The sequence below is a fragment of the Danio rerio genome, chromosome 6 (genome assembly GCF_052040795.2).
Source record: "Danio rerio strain M-AB ecotype USA chromosome 6, GRCz13ab, whole genome shotgun sequence".
NCBI lineage: Eukaryota > Metazoa > Chordata > Actinopteri > Cypriniformes > Danionidae > Danio > Danio rerio.
In genome coordinates this window covers 21,741,914-21,764,490 of record NC_141026.1, presented here as the reverse complement: position 1 = coordinate 21,764,490, position 22,577 = coordinate 21,741,914, and the positions used below count along the sequence as shown (strand labels likewise).

Here is a 22,577-nt window from a genome sequence, read left to right as displayed (position 1 = left end):
CTTAGTCCCTTTATTAATCCTGGGTCATCACAGCATAATGAACCGCCAACTTATCCAAGCACATGTTTTAACGCAGCGGATGCCCTTCCACCTGCAACCCATCTCTGGCAAACATCCATACACTCCCATTCACTCTCATACATTACAGACAATTTAGCCTACACAATTCACCTAAACCACATGTCTTTGGACTTTGGCGGAAACCGGAGCACCCTGAGGAAACACACTGATACACTGGGAGAACATGCAAACTCCACACAGAATCACCAACTGACCCAGCCAAGGCTCGAACCAGCAAGATTCTTGCTGTGAGGCGACAGCACTACTGTGTTGCCTCACAATAATTAGTAATATTTAGTACTATTAATTATAATAATTAATAACTACTAATATTAATTAATAATAACTAATAATAATTAGTACTATTAATGTAATTTTTTAAATGCCCCTTTAAGAATAATTTAAAAAAAAATGGATCAATGAACAAATACACATTTGTATACCGTTACTGAGTAAATATGAACATTTGGTAATAACTGATCACATTGATGTAATAAATTAGAATTTTGAAAATGTTTTAAAAATGCTGAAATGTTAGTTTTTTTTTTTAGTTATTTTGCAAATGTAATTTCACTTTTTAGAAATTACATATATGTTATGATTTTGCTGTGTGCTTGATGTTACAGTTAAAAGCTTCATTTTTCTTTGATGCTTTACCACATCGTCCAGTGTTTATTGTGTTTTTCAGAAATATGGATGCTAATATTGTGTATTTTACTGGAATTGCTGTGAATGGCAATAAATAAATATAAAACATAAGTATTCTGTTTTCTGTTTGCATACATTGTTATTTAAAAATATATATTTTTGTGCTGTATCAAGGAAATAGCTGTCTAAAACAATCTGGGATCTTGTTCAATTTGTATCGCTTTGCATTATCACTTTGCTATACTTAACAATACTAATTCATCAGCATGTCTTTTTACTTAAAGAAATCTGATCTCTATTATAATTTGAAAAACAAATATGTATAAAATACATGTTAATACTATTATTCAAAATGCCTAAACACTTCAATTTGTATGTTCTTTTTGTTTGATCAGTTATTATTAAATATAGAAATACCTTACTGACCCTTAGGCTTGCTAAAACTTGTATTAGCACTACGTATCATGCTCTTTTTTATAGCTTTCAGTGTCTTCATTTGTAATAGCTTTGCACAAAAACATCTGGTTGAAGACTAAATGTAATTGTTCTGTGATTAAAGGTGTCCGAGGGCGTTTGAAACGTCTTCAATTTTAAAAACTAAACTTTAGGCATTAAAAGTCTTAAATTCACTAAAATATTGTAATATAGGTCTTAAATTATTTTAAATGGGTTTTAATTTCCTATGTCAATGTGAAGCTACCCAGTTGTGCCAACTTCTAACAAAACTCTTTATAATTAACTATTTTCCTATATGGCTTCATAATCTTTATTACAATAACATTTTTTTTAAGGTTCATGTATTTATAGCCTATATATGGTGAAAACATTTAACTGGAAAGACTGTTGAGCATTTAGTCCATTACAGTTTCTAAGCTTGTAATGCTTTATAAAAAGTTAGGTTGAAAAAAATATATATACAACTATGATGTCCTTGTTTTATCACATTTAAAATGTGTATAAGAAATTACTAACTGGTGTTGTTTTGATGAGACAAGTTAGAATTATTAAATTTTTTTTAAAACATTTTTTTCTCTAGCCCAACCTGACCATTTCAGAATGGTCTTAAAAGTCTCACATTTGACTTGGTGAAACCTTGGATGGTAGCTGTTGCAAGCTGAGCTGCATGCAATGCTTTTAATGCACACACCTAACCCTATCCCTCATAGCAGGTAGCAGGGGTCATCGACCCTGTTCCTGGAGATCTACCATTCTGCAGATTTCACTTGCAACCCTGACCAAACACAACTGTCTGTAATTATCAAGTGCTGTTCAGGTTCTGATTAATTGGTTCAGCTGTGTTTGATCAGGGTTGGAGCTGAATTCTGCAGGCAGCTAGCTATCCAGAAACAGGGTTGATGACCCCTGCCTCTAGGTTGTACAAAGTCATGTTCATGGAATTATGAGAATGAAAACTGTGTTATGTCTAAATCTGGGGTGTCAAACTTTGTTCCTAGAGGGCTGCTGTTCTACACAGTTTAGTTCCAGCCCTGCTCCAACACATTTACCTGTAGTTTTCAAAAAAGTCTGAAGGACTCAAATAGTTTGATCAAGTGTGTTTAATTAGAGTCGAAACTAAACTGTGTAGAGTTGTGGCCCTCCAGGAACTGAGTTTGAGCACTAAAGCAAATACAATAGTAGACCAAACACAAGTCTACTGGACTAAATGTCATTCAACACTAAACCTAATTAAAAAGATTATTTAATACAAAAATGTTGTGACTCATTTTGGTCACTATTTACAAACAAACAATCAAACAAACAAATAGTGACATTTTATAAGCTGAGCTAAGTGCTCTCTGACTTTAGGCCTGGCAGAGCTTGTGTACATGAAATTGAAAAAATAAAACTTGTGGTACAGCTATATCAAATACATCATTGAAAAGGTCTTGACCTGGAGAGTAACATATGTTTGTATGTAAATTGTAAATGCCTCTTGCTTTCCAAAAACTGACCTTTAAATCTCAACCTTGAACCATGTTTGAAGGTTAATGATCCATCTACATAAAATTCTACAGACATGGGACCATTTGTTACAGAGAGCTCTGGACCACAGCTATCATGTGAGTGTAACAATGTTTGGGCATCAGCTGGCTGCGCTGTTAAAATAATCCAAAAGCAATTTTCTCCCATTTAACAATTACACGTTTTAAATTTGATTATGCCAATGTCTTCCCGACTCATCAAATGTGCAGTAATATCTATAGTTTATTGTTATTGTCGTATAGAAATGAAATATAAGCTATCATATAAATGAACTATAATTCCCAACAAATAAACGCTAGAACTTACTACAAAACATGCAGATAAGCGGCCATATTTGAAGTTCTTTTGGTTTCCAGATTAGGGTTAGATTTAGGGTTGCGAAGTGAATCTTTATATGTATTGGCGATGTCGTACTGCTTAAACCATCATTCATCTGCATTTAGATTAGCTATATAAAAAAAACTAGATTATGTGTCTGTTAAACGGGGATATTTAGGTGTTATCAAGTCAGGGCGTCGCAGTGTATTTATAAACTACAATTCCCGTTATCAGACAGCATATTTGTAGTTCTTTATTCCACTATCCATTGTAACAATGAAGATATAAAACGTACTGTAATATATAAATTACAAGACGTATTACATGGAAGAAATAACATCCGGATCAGTTCTTAACAGTTATTTATTAATTAGTTAATCAGTTAATTAATGCCTGGTTTAATTATGTAAACATTAGTAGTAAGTAAACTATAACGTTACCCCAAGTGTGAAAAGATCATAAACTGTGTAATGCCCGACTCACATAAGAATTCATGTTTATTGTATAGTTAGCTGCAATAAACAATTACATTGATCCTGATTTAGTTCACCAAGCTGTTTCAAATTAATTTCTAACTACTTCTTACTATTAATGAATGTTACATGAAGTTGTAAAGATAAACAAATTCCTTTACAACTTGGTTAATATGGTTTATACTTTGTTGGTTAAACCATAACATGTCATATTTTGAAATTAACATTTAAGGAAATGATATAATTACATTATACATTTACGCAAAGGGACTTACACACAAGTAGTTTGGGGTTCTCTTTGGGGTTCTGTGCCTTGATCAATACAATCAGCTCAGTCATAGTATTAATGTGGATATTTTCACAAATAATCTCTGCTGGTACTGGGACTTAAACATGAAACCTTTGAATCACAAGTCCAATGCTCAAACCATTAGGCCGTTATTCAGCAACATGAATGTGATCAAGAAAGATAAAGGTTTTGTCATACCAGTGTCATCCAGAGTTTCAACTTTTTTTGTCTTAATCATGGTCTGTGGGATTAACTTAAATATTCAACAGATATAAAATATATTTACTAAAAACAGTGAAAAGGACAATTTAGTATTAAGTAAAATACCATTTAATCCTAATTGAGACAACATCTTTTCAACTAGAAAAACACAGAAAGAATGTAATAAACAGGCAGAAACCAAAATCTATTTTAAATTCAACATTTCTTCAATTCAAATCTCCTCATTCTTTTGAAGAAAATCCTTCGGCTGCCAGGAATCAGCCCACTCCTTGCCACTGAAAACAGAAGAGAATTTAGTTTTAATCATTTGGATATTTAAAATAATAATAATAATGAATAAAACAAATAAAAATATATGATAAAAAATATGGCAAAACACATTGTTACAGAGGGCGACGCAGTGGTGCAGTAGGTAGTGCAATCGGCTCACAGCAAGAAGGTTGCTGGTTCGAGCCTCGCCTGGGACAGTTGGCGTTTCTGTGTGGAGTTTGCATGTTCTCCCTGCGTTCGTGTGGGTTTCCTCTGGGTGCTCCCGTTCCCGTTTTCCCCACAGTTCAAAGACATGCGCTATAGGTGAATTGCGTAGGCTAAATTGTCCGTAGTGAATGAGTGTGAATGAGTGTGTATGGGTTTCCCAGTGATGCGTTGTGGCTTAAAGGGCATCCGCTGTGTAAAATATGTGCTGGGCAAGTTGGCGGCTAATTCTGCTGTTGCGACCCAGATTAATAAAGGGAAAAGGAGCCGAAAAGAAAATGAATGAATAAATGACATTGTCACAGAACATTTTTTCTTAACGTAAAAGTTTCACTTTACATTTATAAATGACTACAACTGCTTGAAAAATAAAACAGACTAAAAGGTAATTATTGAAGTAAAAAAAAAAAAAAAGGTTACAAAAAAGGAAATAATTATTCCTGCAAACCAGGAAAGCAGAGGAATGCTTACCATACAGGACAGGGATCCCAGTTAACCAGCATTTCTGCTTTGCCCTATAAAGAAGATACAGAAAAAACACTAAACAAACAAAGAAAATGTATTGGTATTTACAGCTTGTGATGAACAGTTTAGTACAAGCTTTCTTAATCTGTGATTCAAAACCATTAACACATACAAAAGTATCTACCTAACAAACATGGTAGTTACTGTATTTACTGCCCACACATAAATTCCTAAATAGTGCTGCACTTTGATTAATTATGCATTTCTATTATGACTGTTTAACCTTTCTCACTCTTTCTCTTACAACACTCCTGATGGGGAAAGCCTCTAGGCGAGTGTGATAGGGACAATCTGTAAACATCAAAAACATATTTTACACATTTCTTAGAGTAGACAAAATACAAACAACTCTGAAGACTTAAAAAATGACCTGATCTGCAAGGATTATGAGTGATGATTATTGTTAATCAAAAGTTGAACCACTTATCATTGAAATCTAACTACTATTCCAATATGGTATGCTTAAAAAAGTACTGCTGCTGATTCACAGCTGTTAATTGAGAAAGCCATAGTGTTACTTCTTGAAAAAAGATTTTGGTCACCTAATGCAATTTCATACATTAAGCCAACTAGATTTTGTATGTTGTCTGTTAGGAGTAGATACCATTTGAAGTATTGAATATAATAAAAACAATGGAACCATTGGAAATAACCTGGGGTAAAAACAGCAACAACACTAATGTCACAAAAATGTCAACACACTGAGAAAAGCATTGACCAACTCATGTACTTACTCTTTTGTGGCTTTTTCCTCTCTGGCTTTTTCCTTGGGGCCACTGTGAGATAAAAGATTATAGATTAGAAGTCATATGTAATTAGGGTAGGCAGGGGGAGAAAAAAAAACTAAAAAAAATAAAAAAATAAAACCAAGACAAAATACAGTCACCTCTACATTTCTGTCCAAAAAATATAATTACTGTAATTACAAATGCTAAATGTAGGCATCGACATTGTTTGTTTGCATTGGAACAACAAAAAAGTTGAGAAATCTCTATGACATTGTCCTAAAAAAATACATAAATGTAGAGGAAACATTAAATTAACAAGCACCTATTTTGAACCTGCAAAAATAGTTGTATTTCAAAAAAGTAATGCTTCTCGACTAAAACTGGGAGCAATGCATTTGTATTGGCAATACATAAATCAGTTAAATTTTTGATTTTTAACCATACTGAGTATACAGAAAAGAGAAAGAGTGGTCTGAAAAAAATAGTCAAAAGATTTCGCCATTTAAATCGTAGAAAAACTTGAACAGTCTCAAGGTTAAAGCTTTATCTCCAATGTTTCAGTGTCCATGGTGCAAAAGACTGTAAAGAACTTTACAACTCATGGCATTGTAACTATTATCCCTATATGTGAATTTTGTGTGCATTCACAGCTCGCAATGCAGGTGTCTCCATCATCTGTTATTTGTGACCGACTGTAATGTAATGTACTATAAAAATGTAGTTCGTTGTTTCATTTTCATAGAACAGTTATATATAGATGTTTATATATATATATATATATATATATATATATATATATATATATATATATATATATATATGCGTTATATATATACTGCGTTGCATGCCTGGGGGGTCCAGCATGTTAATGCGCTGCTCGCGGGCAGTTCATGTCGTCATTGCGATGCCATGACTGTTGCGCAGTAAAGAACGCAGCTAGCATTTGCAAAAGGGCAAACCATCCCAATTGTCCCCTGCTCTGCAGCGGGCACTCGGGCAGATCTGAGGGTTTCAGCAAGAGGTAATCTGTCGCCCATGGGCCCGCTGACCTCCCGCTTCTCCAAGCGCTCCATCCAAACTTCGGGCGGGGGAAGCGATCCGTCTAACAGATGGTAGCCCTTACGCTCGATGACACCGGAGACCAGACGTCCACCGCGGCATCAGAGGGTGAGCTTTCATTGACTGATGATGATCCAGACCCGCTCGCCCCTGTGGAAATATAAATTTCTATCAAATAATTCCAAATGAACAATAATCTACGTATAACTGAAAAGTTATATTCTTTGGTTTTTAATTATATAATTTCATTAACATCCCAGCTTGGAGGGACATTTAACCTTTATCTTTCTGACTACAGGCTAAGCCAGTGATGCAAATGCTTTAAACGACTCTGTCTTTGTCTTCGGGTGTTGCTTTTATGTTACAGAAACCCTATGTTGATTAATTTGTGTGGTCAGTAGCTGGGCCGTTTTTTAACACCTATGCCATGCTAACTCCAATACTGAATTTGCATGCTTTGTTTAGCCATATCCCCTCCTCCTAAGAACACAATATAGCCATGAAATCTTTGTCTTAATTCAGACTTATGTGAGACTTGTGAGAGACTTGTGAAAGAACTTGCAGACTGCGGACCTCTAGTAGGCTCTTGCAGACACATGAACATCTTAAAGACGCTGTATGACTGCAGATTAACCAACACGTCTCAATAAAGGAATTCTGCTTGTTCCGAGTCTCCTGGACTGGGTTCTCTCTTCTTTTCACTCATTTATTTTTTTACAACACCCCCTCCGGGCTGGTGAGCGCTGTCAAAACGGATCCTGAAGCGGACATGTTAGCCGTGCTTTCCCAGGCTGCTTCGGCAGTGGGTTGGAGATGGTTTATCCCTCAGCTCCGCGGCCGGACCGACTAGAGGGGCGTCCCCTTCTTTCCGGAGGTGCACAGTAGGCTCACGCGGTCTTGAAGGGCACTTTTTTCTGCTTGTGCTGCATTTCCCTCCACCCTCACTACTCTTGACGGTGGAACGGCCAGGGGGTATGTGGTGATTCCTCAGGTTGAGTGCGCGATGGCGGTTAATCCACGCGGTGCCTCTTCTTGGTGGGGTCCGCCTCGTCTTCCATCCAAAGCCTGTAAGTTATCTGCCTCCCTCGGAGCTAGAGCTTACAAGGCTGCGGGACGCCTGGACGATGTCCACACTAGTGATCCAGGAGCACCACCCCCGGCTGATATGCGCGAAGTCGACAAAGTCCGCTTTCTTGACCTCCCCATATCCCAAGCTGGCATGTTCGGCGACACCGTCTGTGAATTCACCCAGGAATTCGAGGCGGTGAGAGAGCAGTCTGATGGGTGATGTCTTATCGGCGGGTCCGTAAGCCCACTCCGCCCGCCGTGCCATCCATACCTGCTCCTCGCCGAAGGCGCCTGCCTACGAGAGCTGCACCGCCCCCGCACACGCCTCTGGCGAAGCGAGCGTGTCGAGCACCTCGGAAGCAGACAGCCCCCCCCTGCCCAGAACGCCGCTAAGTCCGGCAAAGGACCGCGAAGCGTCCCAGGGACAGGCTATCTGGAGAAGAGAGAACTTGCTCTTTCCCCGCTGGAGGGCGGGGCGCCATTTCCAACGGCACTTTTTACTGCCATGAAAACATCATGAAATAGCACTTTTCCACTTTCCCGGATGTGACAGCACGAAATCTGCCAGTCTGGGACGCTATGCTTTCTAGCTTGCAGATTCGGTGCGTTTTGTCAGTGGCTCACGAGCGCTGGGAGGACAGTCTCCTTTCTCCCACCCCTCGAACCTCCCCTCCGGAGCTCGGGTGCGGAGTGAGAGCAAATCTCTCACCTCCAGCTCGTCTGTGGGACCCGCGCGCTTCCCGGATCAGCACACCCACTCCGCGCTGCCCCACTGCTGGTACGTCAGAGATTGTAGCGATGAGTCCATTAGCGAGAGCTCTGCCTGCCTGGTTAGCGCGGACCAGCTCTTCGCGGTGGCTCATACGCACAATCAGACTCGGCTATGCGATTCAGTTCGCGTAACGGCCCCCCAAGTCACGGGTGTGTATTCACCAGGGTCAGCCCCCTGTCCGCCCCTGGCTTGCGAGAGGAGATTGCTGTTCTCCTGGTGAAGGATGCAATAGAGCTGCTCCCTTCAGCCGAGATGGAGAGCGGGTTTTACAGCCCACACTTCATCGTGCCCAAAAGAGCGGTGGGTCACGGCCAATCCTAGACCTGCACGTTTTGAACCGCTGTCTGCACAAGCTGCCGTTCAGAATGCTCACGCAGAAGCGCATCCTCCAGTGCGTTCGTCCACTGGGTTGGTCTGCAGCATTAGACCTGATGGATACGTATTTTCATGTCTCCACTCTTCCTCGCCACCGTCAGTTTCTGCAGTTTGCGTTTGAAGGTCGAGCTTGGCAATACAAAGCCCTCCCCTTCGGGCTCTCTCTGTCTCCGCGGGTCCTCACCAAGCCCGTGGAGGGTGCTTTAGCGCCCCTTCGGCTCGCGGGCATCCGCATACTCAATTTTTTTGACGACTGGCTGATTTTTGCCCACTCTCGGAGCAATTGATTATGCACAGAGACAAAGTGCTCCGGCACTTCCTCCTGTTGGGGTTTCAGGTCAACCGAGAAAAGAGCAAACTCGCCCCCGTGCAGAGGATCTCTTCTCTCGGGCTGGAGCTGGACTCGGTCACTATGGCAGCGCGCCTCTCCGGAGAGCCAGCTCAGCTGATGCTGTACTGTTTAAGAGAGCTCGACAGTAAAATAGTGGTCCCACTGAAACTATTTCAGAGGCTCCTGGGGCATATGGTATCCGCTTTCTTGCCGCTCGGATTACTCTATATGTAACCACAGCAGCACTGGCGTTACGATCAAGTCCCCAGATGCACATGGCACGCACACGCACACCGAGTCTCTGTTACTGCACTGTGTTGCCGCGCCCTCAGCTCTTAGAACGACGCCTCGTTCCTACAGGCCTGAGTGCCTATAGGACAGGGGTCCAGTCTTGTTGTCGTTTCAACAGACGGTTCCAACACGGGCTGGGGGGCTGTGCGTTGCGGGCATGTGGCTGCGGACCTGGAAAGGTACCCATTTGCATTGGCATATCGCCTGGAGCTGTTGGCAATGTTCCTCGCTCTCCACCTTTTTTCCGGTGCTAGAGCGGCAACACGTGCTAGTCAGGACAGACAGTACGGCGGCGGCGGCGCAAATACGCGTTTCCCCCAGTGAGCCTGCTCGCGCAGTTACTGTGCAAGGTCAGGGAGAACGAGGAACAGGTTGCTGGTTGCGCCCCTCTGGCTCAACCGGACCTGGATGTCAGAGCTCTCCCTCCTCGCGATAGCCCTCCCCTGGCAGTTCCCTTCGAGAGAGCACCTACTCTCTCAGGGACAGGGCACCATCTGGCACCCTCGCCAATCTTTGGAGGTCCTTAGACGCAAGGAAGACTTAAGTAACCTCCGATTGCGGTGACTATTACAGTCACTCGGGCTAGAGCCCCCTACCCGACCGCGCCTATGCCCTGAAGTGGAGTCAATTCACTGAATGGTGCGTCTCTCGCAGAGAAGAATCCCGTAATTTGCCAGATCAGCGTTGTGCTTTCTTTACGCCGAGAGAAGCTGGAGAGCAGGCTGTCGCCCTCCACACTCAAGGTTATGTGGCTGCCATCTCCGCTCTCATGACGCGGTGGCTGGCAGCACCGTGGAAACGCATAACCTCATCATCCGGTTCCCTTAGGAGCGCTAGGCGAAATAATCCACCCCGCCCCCTCTCATGCCCTCTTAAGATCTCGCCCTCATTACACAAGCTGCGTCAGATCCCTTTGATCCTCGATTCAGTATCTTTCTGTCCCTGAAGACAGCTCTGCTGGTCGCGTTGATATCGATTAGAGGGTCGGGGACCCGGAGGCATTTTTTCGGTCAGTGACTCGTGCCTGTAATTGGGCTGGCTTTCTCTCACGTCCTGAAACCCCGCCCGTGATATGTGCCCAAGGTTCCTTCCACTCCGTTTTAATACAAGGTAGTGAGCCTGCAAGCGCTGCCCCCAGAGGAGGCAGACCCAGCCCTTTCTTTATTGCCCAGTTCGCATCTTGTGTATTATCCGGACCGCACTCAGAGATTAGATCATCTGAGCAGCTCTTCGTCTGTTATGGCGGTCGGCAGCAGGGTAGTGCCGTATTGAAATAAAGTTTTCCCACTGGATTGTGGATGCCATTCTCTCGCTTATCAGCCGAGGTGAGTCACGTCCCCCGAGAGTGCGTGCGCACTCCACTCGGAGCTTCACATCCTTCCCGGGCGCGCGCATGCGGCGCCTCTCTAACAGACATCTGTAGAGCTGCGGGCTGGACGACACCCAACACATTTGCAAGGTTTTACAATCTGCGAGTGGAGCCAGTTTTCTCAAGGGTATTAGGTAACCCTTTGGTGATTGAGGAAACAACTCAGTAGGGTGTTGAAACACGCTTGCTGTGCCATTCTCCCTAACACGGAGGTACGTGCGCCTTTTTATCTGTCAGTAAAGTTCCCCGTCAGGTGGGCCATGCAGATTCCTCCGTGGCCCCCAGCACTGACTCAGCGGAGGAGTCACCTGCTGGCCCACAACATTGTAGGTCTGCCCGCGTTTTGGGTATAGGTGCCTGCTATCCCTACTAGGCGATCCCATATGCCTATTCCGCCACGGTTGGACCCGTTCCCTGGGTGGACCCGTGTCTTTCCTCTTCGCTAACCATTTTTTTCTATGCGTACTCCCCCTTCTTAGGGCTAGTCCATATGTAAATTCTGCCATCTATTCCCCCCTTGGGTAGCGGATGGCCTCCGCAGCGTCCTCCCTATCGGGATTGCACGCTTCCCAACGTACTGTCATATTTTCGTAGAATTATCTAGACACTCACGACTTCCCAAAAAATATATCTAAATCCGTAAAACTTCTGCTGAAGTAGGATAAATTAGGGCCTGGGACACGTTGGAGGACCGCGCTTCCCATGATGTGGGTGCGTCACGCTTGCTTGACTATCCCCTCATCGGGGGCGTTGGTAAGGTGTAGTCATTATGGCGCTTTCCATAGTTCTCCCATACGTGGATTTTCTAAATCAAATCCACTGTATAGCACTGAAGTTCCCCAACCGAAGAGGAACGTTCGAGGTTACAGAAGTAACCCTTCCTTCCCCGAGGAGGGGAACGGAAATGCTATACTCCGTCGCCATAATGACTGTCCCTTAGCTGTTTGAAAGTCTCTTCAGCTTAAAAGGATGGCGTTTGCTCGCTCCAGGTGTGCTTATATGTTGGGATAATTGGCAATGAAGCACACCTGTGCAAGCTTACGCTGCCAATTCATTACATTCATTGGCCCGTTCAATACTCTTTCAGACAAGCGGCTTCTGAACCGAAACCTCCCATATGTGGATTTTCAAAATCAAATCCACTGTATAGCACTTCCGTTCCCCTCCTCGGGGAACGAAGGGTTACTTCTGTAACCTCGAACATTATTCTAAAACAAAAATTTTAAGTGCTGAAGGCAATTAAAGAAAATGACCAGTTCTACCATCTAACATGGCAGTTACCATTAGGAGTGTGTGCCATTAGAGCACAAGTTAAAAGGTTGCCAATGGAGTTGGCATATATATATATATATATATATATATATATATATATATATATATATATATATATATATATATATATATATATACATAATTTCCATACATTGCCAGACTGTAACATTTTTGTTCTTTTATCTATAAAAATTGTTCCAAGTGAAGTGATCACTTAGACACTTTTTAGCTCTAAAGGCAAATACAGTGATGATTCATTCATGAATTTAAAAATGCATTTAAAGGGATAGTTCACCCAAAAATGACAAAAACTAAAAAATTCCTGTTTATTTACTCACCCAAATGTCATCCATTAAAGCAACGGGACTAGATTAGCCTCTTAAGGTGTTGTTCATGCGTTTTTATTTCTCTTTGCTATTTGGGCTTATTGGAACCTAACTAGAATAAAACTGATGTACTTTCAGAGAAAGATTATGTCCATATGATCTGAATTTGCATAAAACACTTTTCCTGACTGTTTTGTAATGCATATTTAACATAGAAACTATCAGTTTTGACGATCAGAGAGTAAAAACATTTTTTCCCCCATTTTGGACAGTTAAAAACATTCATATGCTGCAAAACAGTTGCAGGATGACACTGTATGTCTTAAGCAAAATATAAAACATTCAAAGTGTTTTAAAATAACTACTTAAGAGATAAAATGTGCTGTCCACGTATGTGGCCTCTAAGCCCTGGGAGCTTAGGGCTACAAATTACTTTGTGGACAGTTTACAACCTACTAACTATGTTCTGCCTTAAAAAAAATGTGTTTATATTTTAATCTCAAAAGACTGTCACCACTCACTACTATTACATGAATCACTAAGGACCATGGATTCAGCTAAAAATCTTCTGTAATGTTCAACTGAGGAAGGAAAAGCACCTAAATCTTGGATGACATTGCAAACTTTTATTTTTATCAATGTTTCAATTACCCTTCGATAAATACATTCACTTGCTTTATTCTTGACCTAATCAGATGTTTAAACAAATTATTCAAATTTTACATGATCCAGATTATCTATAGAAACTAAAAAACTAGCAAGTATTACATTCATGTCATTTATCAAAAAATATAGCGTGATGCATTTGAGGTATTGCCCCTACTTGGCTATTTAACAAGTTTAGATTGCAATGTCAAAATTTACTATAACTTTAGATCTGTCCTATCTTGTCCTTCCATCAGGCTAGCCTCTTCCACCTGGTCCTTTGTAAAGGTCGCCTCCTCCACCTGGTCCTTTGTAAAAGTTGCCTCCTCCACCTGGTTCTTTGTAAAGGTTGCCTCCTCCACCTGGTCCTTTGTTAAGGTTGCCTCCTCCACCTGGTCCTTTGTTAAGGTCGCCTCCTCCACCTGGTCCTTCATAATGGCCGCCTCCTCCACCTGGACCTTCTCAATGGTCGCCTCCTACACCTGGACCTCCATGATGGTCGCCTGATCCTGGCTCTCCATAGGGGTTGCCTGATCACCCTCGGTCGTCATCACCTCCTCCTGGTTGGCTGCATTCTCCAACGGGTCACAAGGTGTGAGGTTCAGCGTAATATGCTGATCCTCTTTGGAATTCCGGTTCCAGCCGGTGCAAGTTCGACAATGTGCAGTTCAAACTCATGGTTAACTTGCTGATTTAAGTGTTAGCCTAAACCATACAGTCCTAATTTGTGGGTACCTAACTATAAATGTGGTAAACCTGAATTTGAAATACATGTGCTGTGCTCTTCCTATCACTGCCAAATCATGCTCTCATTTGTGGAGTGAATAGAAATGAACTTAAGAGATTGATTGACCCTAAAACTAAATTGCAGTCATCACCCAAAAAAGAGAGAGAGGAAATTACCAGCCATAGTTCCTTAATCCCCATTTTGTGCAATTACAATGCAATTTAACAAATTATTATGTACTAAATAGTATGCAAAAAAACAACTGTGGCAGTGGACATTAACAGAAAATATTTAAAGAGAGTTCTTACTAGTAATGTCCTACTAAATAGTGTGCTGGTTGGCTGTGTTGCTTTATTTAGTTTTAAAAGCTCAGTTATATTTTATAAAACTGGGTTGCTTTTATACAAGTCTAATTGTCTGTCAGGCTGTAGTTAGTGACGTCTGAATATAGGTGTTAAGGGATGAAGCATCCCTATAAGATTTAGGCATAAACTTTGAAAAAAATGCATATTCAACACAAGATGTTAACTATATAACTATAAAAGTACAGTGCATGCATCTTACCTTCACAAAGGTATTCATTAATTGAGCCAATCTTTTGAAGGTACTCTTGGGCAAAAGTGGAAAGAGTGCACCAAGGGGTCAGTATTTCACATTTCTGCTCATTGGTCTTTGTCTCCTTGCCGAGAAGCAACACAGGCTCGTACCCAATGGCATGGAGTTTCTCAAGCTGCAATGACAACATTAGGTAATTAATGTTCAAAGCAATAGAAAAAACAAACAAAAAATATGTTTATGCTATTAGTTATTGACAACATTCTGTATAATATTTCTGATAACCGCATACCAAGTAATACAATACAGAATTTTTAACTTTGTGGTGAAATTAGCATATAAGGAAGAATGGTACAGTATAACAAAAAACTATTCTTCTAAATTAAAAAAATTTAATAAATAATACTATAAAAATAAACAAAACAAAAAGATGAAACCACGAGGGGCTCTAAACATTTGCTACATTGGCAAAATTGAGTAACCACTACAATTGGACAGTGATAATCTACAGATTAATTTAAAATAAAGGCAGACCCTATTGAATATATGGCATAATGGGCAAACGTTCCACATACACACTGAAGATATTTTACATTTTTACAGAATATGAATGTGGTAGAAAATATGAAGTTGATTAGTTTTCATCATGATAGACAAATTTAATTATTACATTACACTTGTAATTTCCAAATTCAGATTTTCTAACTATCACTTGTATTTGATGTGTTGCATTTGTAGTAGTAACTAATTTGTGACTGTGATGTGTTAAGGCTAAAATAGAATTATTAAAGGTATTACCACTAAAATAAGATCACAATAAATTATATTCTTGAGTAATCACAATTACATCTGACTTTAAATCATAAATATTATATACTGGCTTATAATTACTGGCCTGATCACTTAATCAAAACTGATACTGTACCACTGAATTTAGCATGACAGCTCTAACCATAAAATAACATGCAAGATATGAAGTGAGGTGAATCCTGTCACATTATGGTTTTACAAAGTGCACACACACACACACACACACACACACACACACACACACACACACACACACACAAGTAAAAAGTGAACACACACTCACACACACAAATACACACACACACTCACACACACACACACACGCACACACACACACACACACACACACAAACACACACACACACACACTGCAAGCTCGTGCTTCCAGTGCCATTAGGTGATAGATGCCTTACTCTAGGGCGGGGGTTTTCAAACTTTTTCAGCTAAGGGCCCCTTTGTGTAGGGCGAATTATTTTGGGGACCCCCAAAAAATAAAAATGACTCCAAAAAAAAAAAAACTTCAAATTAACAACTGTATTAATTTTTTTTTTTATTGTATTATTCAATACATTTATATTATTATATATTATTCAATACATTTATATTATTCATTATCTGGATTCATTTTTGTAAAATGTCAGTTGAGTTGACATGGTTTCTGTGCTTCAATCTATTGATCAAATCTTCAAGTGCAGTGTTCATTGTGGTCTGCTCTCATTGGATTCCATCAAGACATATTTTGTGTACAAGTCATCACGTTTACACAGTTTTTTATGCCATATTTATGTTTTTTTCTGCCTATGCACAGCTAGACTCTTCTGTATTTACCCTTACAGCTGAGAGTCTAAATGTATCTAAAGATTTAAAGCTTTGAAGTTTTAAAGAGTTTTGTCATTCACCAGCCTGTTAATGGTTAACAGTTAACTGTACTGTTGTAACTAGCAATACTACAATGGAGGCTGTAGTGGTTCAGTGTGTTGAAGTTTTGTTTATTTTTATTCCTTTTTTTTTGTGCACATCAAAATTTATTAAAGTCGACAATCCTGACTTACACTGATAAAAAATTATTTCCTAAATGCAATCTAGAATTGGGTATTCAAGTTCAAAGAGCCACAAGTTTTACTTTACATAATTTTAGAAGCTTTGCTGACTTTAAAATGTCCATACCAGTTTGTTCTATTAATAATAATACTGAACATTACATTTAAATTACACAAATAAATATGGGAAAAAGTGGATTAACATCTTGAAAAAATGCATTTGCATTCAGAGTATTAAAGTTTGATCACTAATTACAGAGCACTAATACATTTTAATATTTGATAATTAATTAGCTCTATAACATAACACAAACAGATACATTATAATTTTTATAGGTTATAGTGGTTTTACTCAGGGTGTATACAATTTAGTTTTTTTAATCATCCAGTAATGAACCAATGTGTGTAAGAGGTCCACTGCAGAGCTCATCCAGCTGTCATTAGTGTAACAGGAGTGAAACTCTGAGCACTCGCTGATGTTATGACAGCTCCATTCATTGTTATTGCAGCACTTTTTGCTTTACAATTTTAATATGTTTGTTTGCCATGCTGCAAAGAGGACCGTCTGAAATTTGTACAATGCAAAGTGTAAAGCCTATCGCACTGTGGACGAGATGCAATGTTGTGCTGTGTCTTTAAAATGCTATTTGTTCCCTATGAGTGAAGCCTGCGCAGAGAGGCGCGCACTCCGCAGCATCCAGCTGATCGGTTACTTAGCAACGCAAGCCATATACAGGATAGTGCTTTCAGCCACCGATAATGTTCTTATTGATCATGTATTTTAACTGAAATATTGTCAGTTAAATAGACCTGAGCATTCATTTAGTTGTTTAAGCGTAAAAGAGATAAGCATAAGTGAAAGGTAAATGCTGTCAGGTGCAGGAAACAAGCGCCAAAAATCACAGGAAGTGCCCGGCCAGGCGCTTATTCAATAAAAGTCCCCGTGCACAGAGGCGCGGCGGTGCGCTTCTTCACCTGTGTCACGAAGGTGTCAACTGCATTTAAACATAAGCATAAAGCTTCATTTTTGCAGTACTTTTGAGCTCAAATTATAATAAAGAAATACATTAACCTCCAGAATGATGCGGGACACAAAATTCATCCATGTGGGCCCATTGATTACCCCTCATCTAAAATTTCTTTGCGGCCCCCCTAGCGCCATCTGGCGGCCCCCAGTTTGAAAACCCCTGCTCTAGGGCACCTCAACTGGGTACGTAAGATTCACTGCAACCTTATGATTACAACCTCAATTGTACATACCTTCGTCATACACGCTTTTGTTTTACAATGTTAGAAAATCACCTAAATACATTGAAATGATTTGGGATTTTATTTGGGACATTTACATTTACACACATTTCTTCTGATAATAAAACTTTTAAAAAGTACATACCATAACAATTCCTTTATCCTTAATGGATGCATTGTTGTGGTTCTCATTCAACCGACCACCCACTCCTCCCGCTTCTCATCGAACCGCCGAAGCTTTTTCTTCAGCCTTTGCTTCACTGGCTGCTCCTTTTTACAATGCAAACAGATTTTTTGGGCACAAAATAAAATGCCCTGACAAAATGGACATATTTTGTTGGTAGAGCCCCCTGGCATTGTGTATCAGAAAGACAGACAGACAGACTGACAAAGACAGATAAGACAGACAATTAAAATAATAAAGACAGAAAGATTTGATATAGAAAATAGAAATGTTAGTCCAATAGATGAGACTAGAAAAGATAGAACTGTTTAGATAGATAGATAGATAGATAGATAGATAGATAGATAGATAGATAGATAGATAGATAGATAGATAGATAGATAGATAGATAGATAGATAGATAGATAGATAGATAGATAGATGGGTTCGTTAAATGTGTAGGTGTTTGTGAGTGTGTGTTGTGACAGGAGACTCTTTTGAGAAAATAGGCAGGGAGAGCATAACATATTAATTACTATTATTATTACATGTTAAAAGGCATAAAACATGGGCCTAAGGTTCCTGATTGTAAAGGAAGTGAGATCACCTTCAAGTGATAACAAACTAAATTTACCTTTTACTAGGAAGCATAACTGATTTATTTATTTCATAATTTGAATCTCTGTACCTGTACGTTTTTATGTCTGTAAACATTACTAATAATGTCCAACGTTACACTGTTGATGTTAACGCTATGTATTGATTATAGCCAAACTCTGAAGACTTAAGGCCAACTGCATCGATGTACAGTGCTGAAATTATTTTAAATTAATAGTAATGATGGCCATGATTGAAAAAAAGTTTTTTTTTTTTTTTTTTTCCCTTTTGGACCAAAAGTAGTACATCTTGGATTTCTTTTTCTTAATAGAGGTAGCTTGTACTTAAGTAGCTATGCTAACCAAGTTTAGCATGTTTCACAAGCCTACGTTTTTATTTAACTTTTGTCTACGATGAGCAGTGTTGGGAAGGTTACTTTGGAAATGTAATAGATTACAGATTACAAATTACCCTATTTAAAATGTAATAAGTTACTGTAATTTTCAATTACTTTATAAAAGTAAAGTAACTAATTACATTTGATTACTTTTTGATTACTTTTAATTTTCTAATAAACATTTTCAACTAAATAATTTTCAAGCATTTATACAGAGCAGGAGTGAGCTTACAGTAGCTCTGTTTACTGTTAGAATCGCAAAAGCTTTCAACACTTAAATAAAATTAATTTAATTTATATAAATTTAAAGTAGAGCCACCACAAAACCGGACCTTATCACAAAAACATGTTTACTGTTGTTACAAAATCACAATGTTAGTTAGTTGTGCAGGTGATTTATGGGGCATTTGCAATATAAAAATACATCTAATTTTTGAAATTTTCATTTTTAAATAGAAGCCACTTAAATCCAAATCAATCACATCTTAGTGATCAATAAAACTGCCAATGAAACATATGAGGCAGAACTGTTCATTTTAATTATTTACTGTAAATAATATGCTGTACCAAACAGGAATAAATTATAGTATATAACAGCAAAAACAAAAAAATCCAATAAAACCAGGTGTTACACATTTTAAACAATATTGATCCGCGATCTGTAAATGTAGCTTGTGTGGACACTACTGCGCTACTTCACTAATAAAATAGCTTCGCTACTGTGAAAAGCTATTTGATTTTTTAGCGACGCTACCGTCACGCTACTGAGAAATGTAGTTAAGCTATAGCTACACTGGTAATGTGATAACATCACTTTGGCCAGAGGAGTCTGCTGGTGCCCTGAAATTCACAAATCGATAACTTTATAAATCATAATATATCATTAGAAATTAAAGGGTCTGTTTTTATTTCTGTACACTCACGATAACGACAAAAACATTTGCTTTTATAAAACAAAGAAACGCTAGCTTACATCCCTGCAGATGCTTCCTTATGCTTTTCAATGGCAAGGAGGATTAGACATGTCCATTAATTTGATTTAACAGTAGGGGGGACAATAAATATAACATTTCTTATGAGCAATTTTTTAAAGATTGTTTGAAGGACACAAATAATACAGCTGAATTGTACTTTTATGTCTCCGCAGTTAAAAATGGTTTTATTGTTTATATTACAGCATGGAGACTACATCATTATGGTTATTTTTAAAGCTTTTCTCAGGTTCATTGACAGCAAATTTTTTTGAAAACTATTTATTGCATTGTTTGTTGTGTTGTTTACAGTCAACAGACTGACTCCTGAAGCCGAATAAATGCAGGAAAAGACAATTTCCATACTCATAATAACTAACTGGTTTACATTACACTTGTTAAATTGAGAGATCACATTGTAAATTGGTGAGCCTGTGAGGTTCATCTGCTAAACAGCCACAACTCAGAAAACATTTTTAAAAATTGTTCACCCCTAAAAGAATTGTCATTATCCCTTCAATAAAGCACAACACCCTTACCTGACACTGTACATCTGACTGACCCTGCTCTGCCTGTTCCTCAATCATTTCTTTCTCCTCTGCCTGTGATTGATAATGTGACATTAGTATTTTCATAAGCACTCATTCTGAAAGCCAAATTGCTTAATATGTGAACTTTTTGTACTTGGGAGTTTTGCTGCACTGAAAAATGATCTTATGTCCATTTTCCTTTTCTCTGTCATTTTATCATTGAGGTAAAGTTGGCTTTATATTTGCACATTCAGTCTCTCATAATATTACCTCAGAAGAGTATTCATTGGAAATTCTAAATAGTAAAATTATATTAGCAGCCAACAACCATCAAAGTACAGCATTGTTTACAGTTAGTGTTAATATTATAATGGTTTACCTAAAGGTTCTATAAAGACGTTGCAACTGATACAAAATACAGCAGCCAGAGTTTTATTGAAATTGAAGACACAAGAACATATCACAGCAGCATTAATAGAATAAATTTTAGGATTCTTTTATTAGTTTATAAGGCACTACACAACATGACACCTTTCATACTTTTCTGACTGCTTATCAAAATATAATCCAAACCGTTTGCTACGCTCTTCTAGCACTCGACTTTTAGAACTTCACTCTGTAAATCTGATGCTATCTGGCGGCACTTCTTTTAGTCACTATGCTGCAAAATCTTGGAATTTTCTCCCAAATTAAGTAAAAGAATCCCCCAGAATTTATTTTTAAAAAGCTTAAGAAGCACCTTTTTAAAATTGCGTATGAATATAAGTTTGTGAAGTTTATGCAATTAATCTATATCGTGTAGGTTTATGTACATATGCATGTACGGTGTGTGTGCATGTATGTAAAGAATATTGTGTGTGATTGTGTAGATGTATGCATATATGTGTGTACATGTATGCTTTTATCTGAGTATATATTTTGCTTTAATTGTCTAATATACATTATTTTGTATTTGGTTTATTTTACAATGCCTGTTTGTTGTTTGTGAAGTGCCTTGAGTTCCATGTATGTAGGAAAAGTGCTATACAAATAAAATGCATTATTATTATTATTATTAATGTTGTTTTGAAGTCAAACTTGCATGAGATTTCAGTTCAAATATTCAAAGTACCATGGTAAACAATGTATGGAGCTGTCACTGAATGAATGTGCGAATATAAAACCAACTTTACCTCAATCATTTTATCTAGTCCACGACTTGCAATGCAAGTTTATTCTGTAGCACATTTTATATACAATGCTAATTCAAAGTGCTTTACACAAAGAATGAAAAACTATCATAAAAATCATCACAACAATAAAAACAAGGACATTTTATATTTTAAATTAATTTAGTCACCTAAGAACAGAACTGAAATTGATTATACAAAAAATAAAGTGGGGCTAGTTTGGACGTAGCACACAGTGCTCATTTAGCAAATCCACAGACAAACAATATGCTAATTTTGGCCATTAATGTAAAGTTAACATTATGCCAAGTCATCACAACTGAAACAATGCACCACTTTGGCATATTATTTTGCAGTGCGCCACTAACGTAACAAGCTAAACAAGCATACGTTAACTACATGAGTAATTTTAACCGCTAATACAGCAGATTCATGGACTTCTGTAATCTGCATTTTTGCCGCAACTAATTTATAAATGATTCTGCATTAACTTTGAAGAGAATCGATTTTTTTAATGTGATTAATACACCATACTTACTCAAATTCTACATTGACCTGTAGCCACACACCTAACTTCTGCGTCTGTCTGTCTTTAGGCTCGTTTGACTTGAACAAAATCTGCGCAGAATGGATCACCGGTGATCACCGCAAGATGCATGCTGGTTAGAAATGTGTCCGCCTTGCCTTCGCCTCGCTCTGTTGTCACGCTGACGTGCGCCAAAAAACTCTCGCGATCGCGAGGCGGGTACCTCGGATAGAGCAGTCGGCCGCAGTTGCTCTCAAAAGACTGCGTTACTAAAAGCATGATGGGAAACGACTGGCTGACGACACAGCTTAAAGCTGATTGGATGAGACTGACACATTACACTTTATTATCTTGTTTTACTAAGGTTTATACCTGGATTTGTTGAATACCTTTTTTGTATTTTCGTTGATAATTAAAAAAAAAGTCATAAAGAGCATCAAATATGGTTATTTATTTAGATTTACACACAAACAAAAACAAAACACATCTTTGTAAAACATAACGTGACCTATCCAATATAACTAAATGTTATTAATAAATCATTAGGATGTGTGTGTGCTGTATTCTATTTCTCTCTCAGTCTTAAGTCCTGTTTGTTGTCATTTTCACTTTTTGT

The 22,577-nt window shown here is 38.7% G+C and overlaps 2 long non-coding RNA genes and 1 pseudogene across 3 annotated transcripts in view; 1 reads left to right on the top strand and 2 right to left on the bottom strand.

Moving 5' to 3' along the window:
* LOC147836322 (uncharacterized) overlaps nucleotides 1-22,577 on the top strand; it is a 309,667-nt gene that overhangs the window by 272,628 nt on the left and 14,462 nt on the right. The gene's annotated exons all lie outside the window — the stretch shown is intronic.
* Nucleotides 625-18,091, bottom strand: LOC147843496 (uncharacterized; annotated as a pseudogene). The gene is made up of 9 exons (XR_015492915.1): nucleotides 17,754-18,091; nucleotides 14,521-14,685; nucleotides 13,454-13,872; nucleotides 13,044-13,053; nucleotides 6,770-6,836; nucleotides 5,727-5,768; nucleotides 5,216-5,283; nucleotides 4,939-4,982; nucleotides 625-4,268 (listed from the first exon to the last, which is right to left on the bottom strand). The product of XR_015492915.1 is annotated as an uncharacterized LOC147843496, transcript variant X1 (transcript).
* Nucleotides 18,622-22,226, bottom strand: LOC147836323 (uncharacterized). The gene is made up of 2 exons (XR_015493604.1): nucleotides 21,974-22,226; nucleotides 18,622-20,338 (listed from the first exon to the last, which is right to left on the bottom strand). It is a non-coding gene; the product is annotated as an uncharacterized LOC147836323 (long non-coding RNA).